We start from the raw sequence: 14,038 nt of genomic DNA on the forward strand, positions 1-14,038 counted from the left end.
GTGTTATCAATCTCAGTTTCTGGAATTGCAGTTTTGTAATAAATTCTAATAATGTTGCTGGTGGGTAATTTTGGAGGAGATCTTTGATCCTTTTAGGCTGTTCCCACTGATTCAGAAAGTCTTTTATTCTTTTCCACCAGCGTTCTTCTGCCTCTGAGCTCAAGGGAATTGCGGTCGGCAGCCACTCCAGGATGCTTAGTTCGTTCTTACTAAATCAGGGTTAATATAAATCCACTTAAATCCCACCACATTATCACATTCTTGGAATTACATATTCCAACAATATTTTAGCCTCCGTTTGAACTGTAGCCCGAGCTGCTGGAAATGCTTCAACTCACTGAGTTAATTGATCTATTATAACTAAGAAATATTTCCACCGACTCACTTTAGGCAATTCTGTAAAATCAACCTGGATCGTTTCAAATAGCCTGTAGGCTGTTTTGCATCCTCCAGAGGGAGGGCTTCTTAATGCCTTCTTAGTTACTTTTTGACAGGTGAGACACCCCTGGGTGATTTGCTTTCCAATTTCAAATATCCTTATACACCCATAAAATTTTAAAAAGTGATCACAAAGGGCTCTTATTCCCCAGTGTGTCCATCTATGCAAGTTATCTAAGACCTAATGTGCCACTGGTTTTGGCATCATAATCTTGCTATAAAGAAAAACCCACTTTCCCTCCTTAAATGTTTTTCCTAATTTCCTTATAGCTGCCAGTTCTGCTAGCGAAAGTGTCCCCTGCTGAATTCTGTTTCTTGTAAGGTAATGATTTCAGTATTTTTGCTTTGGGTTTTTTTTTCCTTAAGGTCGCTCTTTTTGCTTCTTCGTCGGCCAAATTATTCTCTCTGACTCTAATATCCCTCTCTCTCTGATGTCCCTTTGCATGAACTACTGCTATTTTCTTTGAGCTTTTTAAAGCTTCAAGTATCTGAATTATCAATTCCCCGTGTACTAACCCTTTCCCTTGAGTGTTTATAAGTCCCCTTTCCTTCCAATTTTTTCTAAAAGTATGTACTACACTAAAAGCATATTTGGAGTCTTTATAAATAGTCCCTTCTTGCTCTTTTAGTATGAATAATGCACGGAGTAATGCATAAAGTTCACAGGCTTGTGCTGACCAGGAGGGACTAAGGGGACCAGATTCCTTTACCCCAAGCTCTTCCCCACTTCACTCAAATGACAACCCATATCATTAATTTCCAGATTATCTTCTTCAGTTAAAGAATAATTTTTTAGTTTTCCTTCCCAGGGTTTTATCTGTAAATTTAAGGCTAATATTAGATCTCTGCTTAATAAATTATTCTCCGCTTCTGGTATCAACAATAAATCCTTTACTCCAAATTTGTCGTCTGTTTAAATTTGCACCCCTTTAATTACAGGAACTGGAAAAGCCTCTCTTGTAATTCTAACTACTGGAACTTGCTCACAACTTATCTCACATCCCTGGGGTAATTTTGTCATTGTCGACTGAGAAACTCCTGTATTGACTAAGAATATAACTTATCAACACACTTCTGGTGGTGTTTTTCAGTCCCCTTCATTAAACAGAGCCCCTGACCTCCATTAAAAGTTTCCTCATCTTGCTCTTTCTTCCTGCAACTTTTTTTGTCTGTGCCCCTTTTTATGATAGTAAAAACAGGTAGGACCTGCACCCTTTAAGGTAGGGCAAGAATTTTTTTAGGTGCTCTTTCTTGTGGTCGGAAAAACACACAGGTCTTGTGTTCCTAAAGATAGATCTTGACATCTGCTCTTTGTTTTTCTCTGTGGATTTTTCTGTATTCAAAGCTGCCTGCATTTCGTGAACTGCTGCTACCAAAATTCTGGCATCTGCTTTCTGCTTTTTCTTATCTCTGTTCACATACACCCTTTGTGCTCCTCTCAGTAACCCCTGAAGTGCCCTGTCCTGCCTCTGAACAACAGACCTACTTCTCCCCTCAGGACTCCAAAAGGCAGCATTTTCACTCTCCTCCTGATTAACAGGGTCTTTTGAATTCACATATATATTTAGAGCCTGGCAAATATAATCCTCAAATGATCCGAACTTAGACCAATAAAAATTATCTTTCCGGATCATTTCCTTTTTCCATTTAAACATGTAATACTTAATTATTTTCTGTTTACTTTTTCTCCTTTGGGATTCCCATTCATCTCCAAACCGTATTATCATCCCCAGTGGGCTGTCTTGAGGAATGCTCTCCCCCTGAGAACCCACCTCACAGTTCCTAGATACCTCAAACTGCTGTGAATTACTCACACAATCCGCAGCCCCTGGGTCAAGGAACTTACTTTTTCCCTGACCCATTTCTGGTGACAACGAACTAAGAAATCCCTGGTGTCACAGACATCTTTTGTGAAAAATCCTTTCTTTGGGATTTTTTCCCTTTCTCAGAAGCTGTGGCCTCAGTAACAAAATGTAAACAATGGTTATCTGCTGCTGTGAAATGCAACAGGTGCACCTGTGATTGGCCCATGTTTGATGTTTACAATTAATGGCCACTCAAGGACCGAGCTCGCTGTTGGGACCAGTGACAGGACTCGAGGAAAGGGCAGGGAGCTGGGATGGGGCAGGTTTCATTTCCGTATTAGGAAAACGCTTTTCACCCAGAGCAGGGTCAGCAACTGGGACGGGTTCCCCATGGACGCAGCCCAGCGGAGCCTGGGATGGCTCGTGGGAAAAAGTTAAAATGGAAAGAGAAAACCCTAGCAAAGTAGCAAAAAGATTGGAGTTCGTAGTCACGAGTCAAGAGCCAGGCTGAGGTGATCCTGATTTCATGTTGACAGAGCTAACCAAAGCAGCAAAAGAGTTGGCGATCAAGGCAGCCAGAGCACGTGTGCAGGGACAAATTGCTAGTGGAGCCTTACAAGGCACAGTAGACAAGCTGTGTCCTATCGTAAGCCCTTTGTGGGACGCGAACGATGCCGGCTGCTGTGCAATGTTCACCAGATACCAGGAATGACCGAGACTGGCAGTTCTTGCCCTAGCAGGTTACCGGTTAAAATACAGCTAAAGAATAATAAAGAAGTTGAATTTTTAACTAAATGTGGAGACACATTTTCACACGTGAATCAAGCACTGATACCCAAAAGTGAAAACTATCTGCCAGCAATAGGAGCCAGAAAAGGCATTCTTCCTGCAACCACTTCAATGTAAAATCAAGAAGAAAATGGGAATACATCAGTTTCTTTATTTACCAAACTCACTCAAATCTGTCCTAGGCATGGATTTGCTTGAAAATTTAGAAGCAAGAGTTCCGTTTAGAGAAAGAAAACTAACATGGAAGGTACCTGAAGACAAATGAGAAGTTTTAGCAGTAGGACTGACAATTGACACAAGACCAACAAACAAGAAGAACTATTTAGAGCAAGTATTGAATCAGGTATACTCCAGAGTATGGGATACTGATAGCCCAGGAAAATCAAAACGAGCAGACCCTGTGAAAATTGAGCTACACACAAGAGTTGAGCCAGTAGTCAGAAAGCAATACCCTTGAAGATTAGAAGCTAGGAAAGAAATAGAACCAACAATCAATAAATCCCTGACATCAGGATTATTAAAAGAATAAAAGTCAGAATTGAATACTGCTAGATTAGCAATAAAGAAACCTAATGGCACTTAGAGACTAGTGCCAGATTTCCAGGCAATTAATGGTTTATACCTTACTAGCTTACTAGCTAAGCTTGGAGATGATTTTATTTGGTGCGGGGAAGGTCCATGGGCAGGTGCTGTGGAGAGCCGCTCCCTCTTGGTCTGAGAGAACAGCTCTCCCAGCCCACCTTGCTCCCAGGCCCGGAGGGTGTAATGTGCGCTCGACCGGCAGCCGAAGGAGGGCTCTTGACACCGTGTCTGATGCAACAGGGTTTACTGAAGGTAGGTCAGAGGGTGCAGGTTGGCTGAGGGTGAGAAGAGGGACAGGAAGAGGCAGGAGCACAAGCACTGTAACATGACACATAAGGCACCTGCAAGCTGCTGGGGAAGCCTCAAGTCTGCTCAGTGAGCCACGTGTGCCCTCAGCATTGGGACAGCCACCTTTCCCTCAGTGAGCCTCACATGCCAGGGTCAGCAAATCAAGAGGCACCAGGCATGCGGTAGGTGACTCAGAGCGAGTGCAGTGGGTCATGGTGGCCAGGGGCCAGAAGCCGGCAGAAAGCCACCGGGGCTTGGAAAAGGCTCCGCTCTGCTTACAGCGTGGGCTGAGAGCTGGGAGAGCTCCGTTTCCCCCTTGAGATGTGTGAGACGGGGCCTTTCACCCTCCTGATAGGGCTGCCCCTGGCTGCAGGCAGCCAGAGGAGTACGACGAGACAAGGCCGAGAGCAGCAAAGCAAAGAGCCAGCCGAGCACAGCACAGGGAGGTGGCCCAGTGCAAAGCCAGCGTGGCACCCTGAAGGTGCCCGCTGCACTCTCATGTGTCCCTGCCTTGGGAAGGACAGGAATGCCCGTGGTCCAAGAGGGCCTTTCTGTGGCCCCTGTGGGCTCAAAGCTGCTGCTCTTCTGGCTCAATGGGGCCTAAAGCCACAGAGCTCGGCCTCCCCCACAGCAACAGGAACAAGACTTGGATATCAGACAGTGGAGCTCAATGCCTAAGGCTGAGGGGCACGGGGCCTCCAGTCTGGAGCCCAGGGAGGGCACATGCCCAGCCCCACAACAGCTGGCCTCACAGCCCTGAAAGGCCAGGACCAGGGTTCCACGCCTGATCCCAGGGGGTCCCTCCAACCGGCCACAAACCTGGGAGCGCCAGAGCAGCCGGCTGTCAGGATCGAGGCGGCTGCCAGGGGGCTGCCTATGGCCTCTGCCAGCCAATTGCTCAGGGCTTAGCAGCGCCCCAGCCCCTCAGGGTCTCCCCCAGCCTGGCCAAGCTTGCCGGCAGCAGCGCCGCAGCCCCACAGCAGCTCCAGAGGAGCCCCATCCAGAGGCACCTGAGAGCCCTCAGCAAGGCAGCCAGCAGCGCATGGGCAGGAGGACACGGATGGCCCTTCCTCCCCGGCACAGGGCTTGTGGCCATTGCCAGGCACCGCTCTGGCAGGGATCCCCGCAGCTCTGGCCCCTGCCCAGCCGCTCTGTCGGCAGCACAAAGGCTTCAGCAGAACCACCAAAGGCCAAGGGGCTTCTGGCCATTTTCCCTGCGACACTGCACGCCCGGACAGCTGGCTGAGCACAAGCACCTATTTCCCCCTCTCCCCATATGCCCTACAGACCCTGTGCAGGAAAAGAAAGATCCTGGCACTCTGTGTATTGGAAGATATTCTATTCTATTCTATGATATTCTATACTCAACAAAAAACGAAAATACAAACAGAAAAATCTTGAAGAAGAAACAGAAAATAGCTGCTGGCTTAAATGGCCCCAGCAGACAGAGTCTTTCAGATCATCTCTCTGCGGAGCTCCAGCAGAACAGCACGGCAGTGCTGCACAGACGAGGCCGTTTCCTCCATGCACTGCGGAATCGATCTCGCAGCTTACGCCATGGGGAGTAGGGAGCTCTCTGTAGGGCCCGGAGAACTAAAGAAAATTCAACTGCAGCATCTCTGATTGCAGGACTGCTGTCACATGCCATTTCTTCAAGGGCTGCAAGAGAGCGGAAAAGAGGCAAGGTCGGATCCCGCATGTGCAGGGAGCCGAGGAGAGCCCCTGCCGGCGCTATCCCGGCCGGCTCTTGCCAAGGCCCGCAGGGAGAAGGGAGCAAGGGGATCAGCCCGAAGGTGCTGGCCACGAATGCCACACGTAGCCCTGAAATCTCTGTGTGCTCTGTCCACGGGAGCGGAGCCCTCCGCAGCCGGGGCAGGGCTTGCAGCTGCCCCCTCCAGCCCCCGCGGTCAGCCGGCTGCCCTCACACACTCACCAGTGCAGATCAGCTGCAGCTCTTGCTGCTGCCCCCTCAGGTGCCGCCCGGCCATGCCTGTGAACACAGAGCCTGTCACGGCCCCAGCGGCACAGCTCCCTGCCAGCGGCGCTGCCGGCGCTGTGGCCACACGGGCTGCTGGCCCGGCAGGGCTCAGCCCGGGCCCTTGCCGCACGCTGCCGCCCCAGGGCACGGCTGCCAGAGGGCGGCAGCAGCAATGCCCAGGCCAGGCAGGGCTCCACGGCGCCGGGCCCGGCTGGCGCTGCCGGGGCCAGCAGGCGGGGCCGGGGCCGAGCTGCGGCGGGCCGGGGAGGGAGCCCGGCACGGGACTCACCCATGAACCTGACGGCCGCCTCTCGCAGGGGCTCCTGTGGGCTCTGCAGGTAGCGCAGGGCCTGGCGCAGCTGCTCGGCCGCTCGCCTCCTGTCCTCTGCCAGCTGCAGAGAGCAGCAGGAGGGAAGCGTTGGCGCGGGCTCAGCCCCTGGGCGGGGCGCTGTCTGCGCCCAGCGCCGGCCTCCCCTGCCCGCACAGCCCTGAGGCGCGGCCAGCAGCCGCTGGCCAAGGGCTCCCGAGGGCAGGGGGCAGAGGGCCGGCTGCTGCCCGGGGAGCCGCAGTGCCGCCCCGCAGCCCCGCCGGGCTCGGACTCCCAGGGCACCCGACTCGGGCCTGCGGGAGCCTGGAGAAGAGCCCGCGCGACCTCTGGGTGCAGCAGCGGGCACAGCTGCCCGTCCCCCACGCTGAGCACCGCCCTCAGCGTCCTTCGCCATGCTGAGGCTGGGGCTTCTCGGCTGCTCTTACCAGGCACTCGCCAAAGCTCTGATCCACGTGTAGCATTTGTTCAATATCCCTCCTCTTCAGGAATCTGGCTGAGGAATGCAGCGTTTCCCGGGAGGCCTGGAGAGCAACAGAGAGGCACAGATGGCCCCACAGTCCAGGGCACAGGACCATCCCAGTAGCACAGGCTGGAGGAGGCTGCAGCCTGCAAGGTGCCAGGGCAGGAGGCAGCCCAAGCCCCTGCCAGGGGGACGGCAGCTGGCCACAAGTGCTCACCTCAGCAACAATCTGATTCTCATCATGGCAGTGGAAGTAGAGAGGGAGCAGGCTCTGGCGCACGTGGGACTTGAGGGCCTTTCTTCCCTCTTCTGTTAATAAGTCCAGCATCTCTTGAAAGACAGCCATGGAGCTCAGCTGCACCTGGATATCATCCTGGATGAAAGGAAAGGGCAAAAGACCTGAGCATCAGCTGCTTCAGGCTCTCCAGGGCACAGGCGTGCATCTGCACAGGGCACCAAGTGTCCGGGCAGCAGCCAGTGGCCGTGGCTGTGGGCACAGGGCCTTACGCTGTCAAAGAGTGGCAGGAGCGCCTCAGCCAGCTGCAGGGCAATGGGGGTGGCTATTGGGGCACCATTATCCAGGAGCAAATATCTCAGGAGAAGAATGCTCATCCTGATCATGTCGCTGTCATTTTCCTCCAGGAGCTCCACAAGACTTTCAGTCAGGTTCTGCATTTTTTCGGCCTGTGTGGAACACCACTTTGTGAAAGGCCGCCCTGCTGCCGCAGGGCCCAGAGGCCAAAGGCCTGTCCCGAAGCTCTGGGGCAGCTGGAGCAGGAGGCAGGAGAGCTGGGAGCAGCTGCCCTAGTGGCCGAAGCCCATGCAAGGCCAAGCGACAGTGTTGCCCAGCCCCACGCTGCCTGCACGGCTTCAGCCACTGTCCCTTCTCACCATCAAGGGATTCTTGCCCAGCACTATGAGGCCTCGGAGTGCCAAGTAACGCCTAGCCATGTGCTCGCTCTGCAGGTTCTGTGCCAGGATTTCCAGAACGCTGTCACTGCATTCCCTCAAGTCCAGGCACTCGAGGACCTGAAAGGCACAGGGCAGTGACAGGGGAGCCGGCCGGCAGGAGCCCAGAAGCGCACAGGGCCGGGCCCAGGCAGCAGCACAGGGCACGGGCACTGTCCTGGCAGCTGTGGCTGCGAGAGGCCAGAGGGCTGGGAGGCGGCTCAGCCGGGCAGCGCTGGCCTTGAGGCTCACCTCCACAAGGAATGCCAGGGCAGGGAAATCCCAGTATGGCATCTCTTTGCCGAGCAGGGCGAGCAGGTAGAATGCAATTGCAGAACAAAAGTGGATGGCTAAGCGGCGAATTTCTCTGAAGAGGGGAAAAAGGAAACAAGACCCCGAGCCAGTGAGGCAAACCTCTCCCAGGCGTGACTCATCCAGTTCTCATCTTTCCCCAGCACCCTTCCAGCAAGGGGACGTGGGCCATTTGGCAGTTGGTTGCTCATGGGCACCGTCCTCTGCCAGCCTTTTCCAGTCTGCTTGGCCGTTCCTTTAGTGACAAGGCCCTCTGGCCCATGGCCACCACGGACACTTTGTGAGGCACCTGGGCACAGAGCAGCAATGTCAGAGGCAGTGGGGAGAAGGGGGTCTCACCTGGCAAGCAGAGCCACGGCAAAGTGGTGAGTGTCAAGAGAGAGCAGCGTGTCCCAGGCACACCTGCGCTCCATTGCTACCACCACATCCTCGCAGCGGAGAAGGCAGAGCAGGGACTTGAGGGTGCACACTGCAAACCTGTGTGCAGAGCAAAGCCCAGGTCACAGCGGCAGCACTGGCTCCTTGGCAGGCCATGTGGCAGGGACAGGAGGAGTGGCATGGGGCACCTGTTGGGGCTGGTGGCAAGGCCGTGCTCTTCCTGGCATCCCTTCCAGAAGGTGTCCACCGCCTCTGGCATATCCAGAGTGCTGAAGAACACTTGGAATAGCAGATGCACAAATAGGCGGGGGAAATACACCTTCAAGATCCGTGGGAGACAGGGCACCTGGAGGATCTTCCACATCACCACAGTTGCCTGCAAAGGACAAAGGCCCCCGAGACAGCGCTCAGTGCCGAGGTGTGCGTGTGGCTGGGCCCGAGCGTGGCAGGGAGAGGCCAGGAGAGACCTTGGCAGGGGGAGCACGGGGCCTGGTGGGCCTGAAGCTGCCCCTGGGCCAGGTTTCAGGCCAGTGCCTGAGGCAGGGAGATGCAGCGAGGGAAGGAGGATGGAGAGCTGCTGGAGAGGCAGCCTTGGGGCCTGCAAAGGCCAGTTGCAGGAACTCACAGCCAGGGCAAAGACACCCGTTTCGTCCCCATCGGAGGTGCAGGTGCTGTACTCTGGCCAGCTCCCCAGCACATCCAGGAGGATCAGCTGTGCCAGCTCCACAGTCCTGGCTGAGCCCATGATGGTCTTCCACATGGCCATGGCAGCTCTGCGGGGTTAGAGCTGTGTCTCAGGGGGGGTCTCAGACACAGCAGCGGGGGCAGCTGACCTGGCTGCCATTTCTGCCTGTGCCCACTGCCCCCCTGGCAGCAGCAGCCAGACAGCCCAGCCCTGTGGGGACAGAGCCCTGAGAGGCGGCAAGGGAGCATGGCAGCTGGCTGAGGGGCTGACATGGCAGGGCTGGGAAAGGGAGCAGCCAGAGGGCTCTGGAATTCTCTGTTGCTCAGACACTTGGGGCAGGCCGTACAGGGTGATGGGCTGGGGAGGCCTGAGCCCTGTGGCCTGTCACAGGACGGGGCCACACGCAGGAGCGTGATGACTGCGTCATTTGGCTGTGCTTCGGTGAGATGCAGCAGGGTCTTGTCCAGCCTGTGCTCAGCAGAATCATTGGCCATGAGCCACTGGTGGATGTAGCTCACCATGGCAGGCACCTGGAGAAGGCACGGGGAGACTTGGAAAGCTGCCAGAGGGAGCAATGTTCCCAGCTTCCCCAGAGGAGTGCTTCCCTTCCCAGCCCACTGCCATGTGGCCTGAAAGGCTCACAGCGAGCAGCATGCATGGCTGGGGAGGCCAAGCAATTGCTGGGAGGACCAAAGCCTGGCCACAGGCTGCTTACTTGCTTTGGAGTGTAAAAGTCTTCCTCGACAAGCAGAGACAGCAGGGCAGCACTGGTCTTGCTTAGGAAGACGGGCGAGTATGGTCTGAGGCCTACGCCCGTGGCGATGGTCTCTTCCTCCTCTTTAACTCTCTTGAGGAAGTTGCAAACGAACTGTAGGAGAAGGGCAAGAAGCCGGGGATGTTGCATGGAGCGCTGCACACACGGTGCTGGGCTGAGCAGGGACAGCAGGCCCAGCCCAGGTGGGGGTGGCTGCAGGTACCTGCGCTGTTCTGCGGAAGCGGCCACGGCTGGACTCCTGCTCTTGTTTGCGCTCCAGGGCTGCATCTGGCAAAGAGCGAGCACAGACAGAGATGAGGGGCTGCGGGAGAGGCCGGAGAACGCGGGCCAGCCCTGCGCTCCCCAGGCAGAGAGAGGCCCGGGATGCCCCAGGGGATGGAGCACGGCCACTGCGGGGTGTCTGCCCGGCCCCTCTTCCGTCCTGTCCATAGGCATGTCCCCAGGGCATAGCATGGCACAGCACAGCATGGCACGGTGTGGGGCCAAGCTGGCAGCAGGCACCAGTCCTGTGGCCCAGCTCTGCCACTCACCCTCCTGCGGTGGCTGGAAGGGCACCACCTCTTCAGTCTGCTGGGCCGGGGCAGCTCCAGGGCCTTCTTCCTCCTCCTCGACCCAGGCCAGCTCGGGCACTCTCGGGGGTCTCTGCTCCATGTCTCTGACTGGATTGGTGGCTATTTGCAGGAGAGATGCCCTGCAAAAGCTCCAAGTCACCAAGTCGTGCAATGGTGCCTGGAAGGCACCTTCAAGTAAGAAGCCTCAGGAAGCCTACAGGACAGCAAGTCCTGCACTCGGTCTCAAGGGCTCCTGCCACAAAGACAGGAGACTCCTGCCAAGGACTTGTGGTCTGACCTCAAGGGCACTTGCAGAAGAGAAGCCTCAGGGAGACCACGGGTCAGCAAGGCCTTGTGGTCTGGCCTCGAGCTCAGCTGCAGACACAAGGCTTCAGAAAAGCTCCAGGTGGGACGCGAACGAGCGTGCTGTGCGGGGGCTCCTCACGGCACCGCTCTGTCCCGTCCTGTCGCGTGCTCTGAGCACTGTGGCGTGCTCTTGTCAGCGCCAGCTCCTATGTCACCAGGTGTCACAGAGGGCCCTTGGACACCCGGTTCCATGTCACAATGACTGTGCGGCGCCGTGTCACCAAGGGCCCTTGCACACACTGCCGCCTGCCATGGGGCCAGGCCCAGCCCACCCAAAGTGGCCCAGGTTGGAAGGAATGGCTGGCCCCAGGAGTCTAAGGCAGGCCGACCGGATCTTTAGGAAGGGCTCAGAGCATCAGCGAACGATGCCCTGCTCTGTGGGCTCAGGGCAGCAGAAGGAGCCCCCAGGGCTGCCGTCGCAGCCGTTCTGGGAAGGGCACGGGGCCTTGCAGGGAAGCTGGCACGGCCTCCTCGGGACACGTCCCGGCTGGTGGCCGTCCTAAACCCGCCGGTGTGACACGCACAAGGAACGTGTGGGCCCGGGCGCCATCGCTGCTCTCAGGCCTGGGGCCCGGGGAGCGCTGACATCAGCAGGTGTGGCAGAGTCCCCGGCCAAGCAGACCTGCCACTCCCCGAGCCCTGGCAGCGCTGGTGCCTGTCTCCTGCCCCAGAGACCTGTGCCCCTGAGGGGCTTCTGTGCCAGAAGGAGCCAAAGGCCTCGTGCATGGGGGGCTGTGCTCCTACCTGCAGGGGCTGATGGCAGGAGCACCTGGAGCAACTGCTGGCACACTTGGTCTCTGTCAGATGATGTTGCTCCATCCTGAAATGAATTTTTCTCATGGAAGGCATTGGCAGTAGCACCAGAGCACCATCCATTGCTGAGTTTCCCAGGACAATTAGATTGCAAAGTTAACACTCGTAAATTTCCTTGTGCTTTTCTCACTCTCTTTCCCACATTCTGGAAAAAACCAGAATCTGCCCAGTCTCTGCTATTCTCAGCTTCCGTTGCTGCATGTCTTGCTCTGGCAGCTCACGTCCCAACCAAACTGTGTCCTTGCTGAGCACAGCATTGAGCGGCCACAAAGTGGGAAATTCCCCAGTGAACATCAAGGCAGACACGTGGAAGTGCAGAGGATAAGGATAACTCTGGGAGGAGAAGCTCTTCTGTGTCTCTGATGATGGTGCCCACACCCTGTAGCAGCAGCCAAGAGACGTGCTGAAAGCCGACGGGCGCAGTTTTGGGCAGCACAGTATCAAAAGTTATGAAACCATTAGCCAGAATGCAAAAGAAGACTGCAAGGATGGACTGTGGTCTGGAGGGGAAGCCCAAGATGCAGCTGAGGCCACTTTGTTCAGCCTGGAGGAGAGTAAAGGGCGTCGTTGTGGTCTTCAACATCCTCCTGAGGGGAATCAGAGGGGCTGCTGCAGCTCTCGTCACTGTTGGGACCAGTGACAGGACTGGAGGAAAGGGCAGGGAGCTGGGACGGGGCAGGTTTCATTTCCGTATCAGGAAAAGGTTTTTCACCCAGAGCGCGGTCAGGCACTGGGACGGGTTCCCCATGGACGCAGCCCAGCGGAGCCCGGGCTGGCTCTTGGGAAAACTGCGGCGCTGCGCCGGGAGTGGGGAATGGCCAAGGCGTGGGTTCTGCCCGCGGCTAACCCTGGTGAGCCACTGCTCAGTGGTTCAGGATCTACTCACTGCAGCACGGAGCAGGCCAAAGAGAAGGAGGAGGCTCCTCTATTGTTAGGTTCCAAAGGCAAAGGTTTATCCCAAGGGATGGATTCAGCCTGAAAGAGTTGCCAGCACTTCTGTGCAGGGGATTTTATCGGGGTACATACAACTCAGGGGGTGGATACAAACGACTGAGCAATAAGGAATCTGCAGGGGAGGAGCGAGGGCATTCCATCAGTTGCTGGGGACTAATTAGGACAGATGAGAGGAGAGGGTAGGTCACATGAGCCAGTGGGGCTTCCAGCAATAGGGGAACTCCAAAGGGGTGGTGCAGTCAGGGGTTGGTGCAAGGCAAAAGTGACAGGGAAGGTTCAGGAATAAAGAGCTGGATTATCTTGAGAGGCAGGGAAGGAGCTGGAACAAAGGGAAATGGCATGAGGGACAGCTTTGAGGGAAGGCAAAACCTACGGGTAAACCAACTTGGGGAAAAGACGGGGTACATGAAAACAAACCATTCTACGATAACTGATAAATAAACACAAACCGGAACACCCCAGGGAAATGGGCACAGCACCAAGCCCGTCTGAGTTTGAGAAGTGATCGAAGAACATTGAGCAGTCACCCAAGCTTTTAGACACTACATCAAAAGTCAAGGGTTTTGACCTCTAGGTTTACATGAGTATATACTCCTGAGGAGGACTTTAGGCAGTGTTTTCAGAAACTCGTTGTATGTCCGATCATACCCCAATTCCTTGTAGATTGTGTGGAACGGGGAATCCTTTTGTTTTCACTGCTTGTTAGGACTATAAAAAAGAATATTGGTGCTGGGTGACTCAGAGACAGCCCGTGCATTTTAAGTGTAGTATACAGGGGATAAAGAGAAGGAAACGAGAAGTACTAATACATCCTGCTAAGACTGGAAATTTAGATAGCATGAAGAATGAATAACACAAGAAGTAATGATGGTATTAAAAAGAGTCCACTAGAATGTAATTTAGCAGATGAGAAAGCTTTGGGAGGAATCCCAGAGGGTAATTTTTCATGTAAGGTCACCTGATGAAATACTCTTACCCAATGGTAGGCTGAGTATCAATTAGAAAGTGGTGAAATGTGACCCCCTAATGGAACGTTATGATCCATTCTTACAGTTGATGTTATTTTTAAGACAAGAAGAAAAATGAGATCCGGTGATATATATGCAGACATGGCTTTTACCCTGAAGAATAAATCTGAGTGCCACAAAAAATTGTGGCTTTGATTTGGCCCCACAGGACTTTTAGTCCTAACTTTGGAAAGAGATGAGGCAGAAAAGAAAGAGATGTCATTCAGCATTCAGCATAGGGCAGAGATGTTTGAACATGGCTGAAATGCCCCAGGAAGAAGATTGTGTTCTAGGTGTCCAAGATTTACAGCCGAGTTAGCCCAGGCCAGCTCGGGTACACTCCCCCTCAGGCAACCACTCTGCCCCCTGAATGAAAGCCAAATGGCAGTGAGGATGAGATGAATAATCCAGGTGAGGGGACGATTTCAGATAGCCTCAGTGACAAGCAACACACGGAATAAAACCAAGAAAGCTTTGCCTTTAGTCACCCCCTTAAGGCAAGACTTGAGTCCCCCAGGAGAAGCCATGTGGGTGAACATCTGCTTTTCTACTAGTGCCCTGAACAGTTGGTGGGAAAACGT

This window comes from Ammospiza caudacuta, chromosome 22 (genome assembly GCF_027887145.1).
Source record: "Ammospiza caudacuta isolate bAmmCau1 chromosome 22, bAmmCau1.pri, whole genome shotgun sequence".
Classification (NCBI taxonomy): domain Eukaryota; kingdom Metazoa; phylum Chordata; class Aves; order Passeriformes; family Passerellidae; genus Ammospiza; species Ammospiza caudacuta.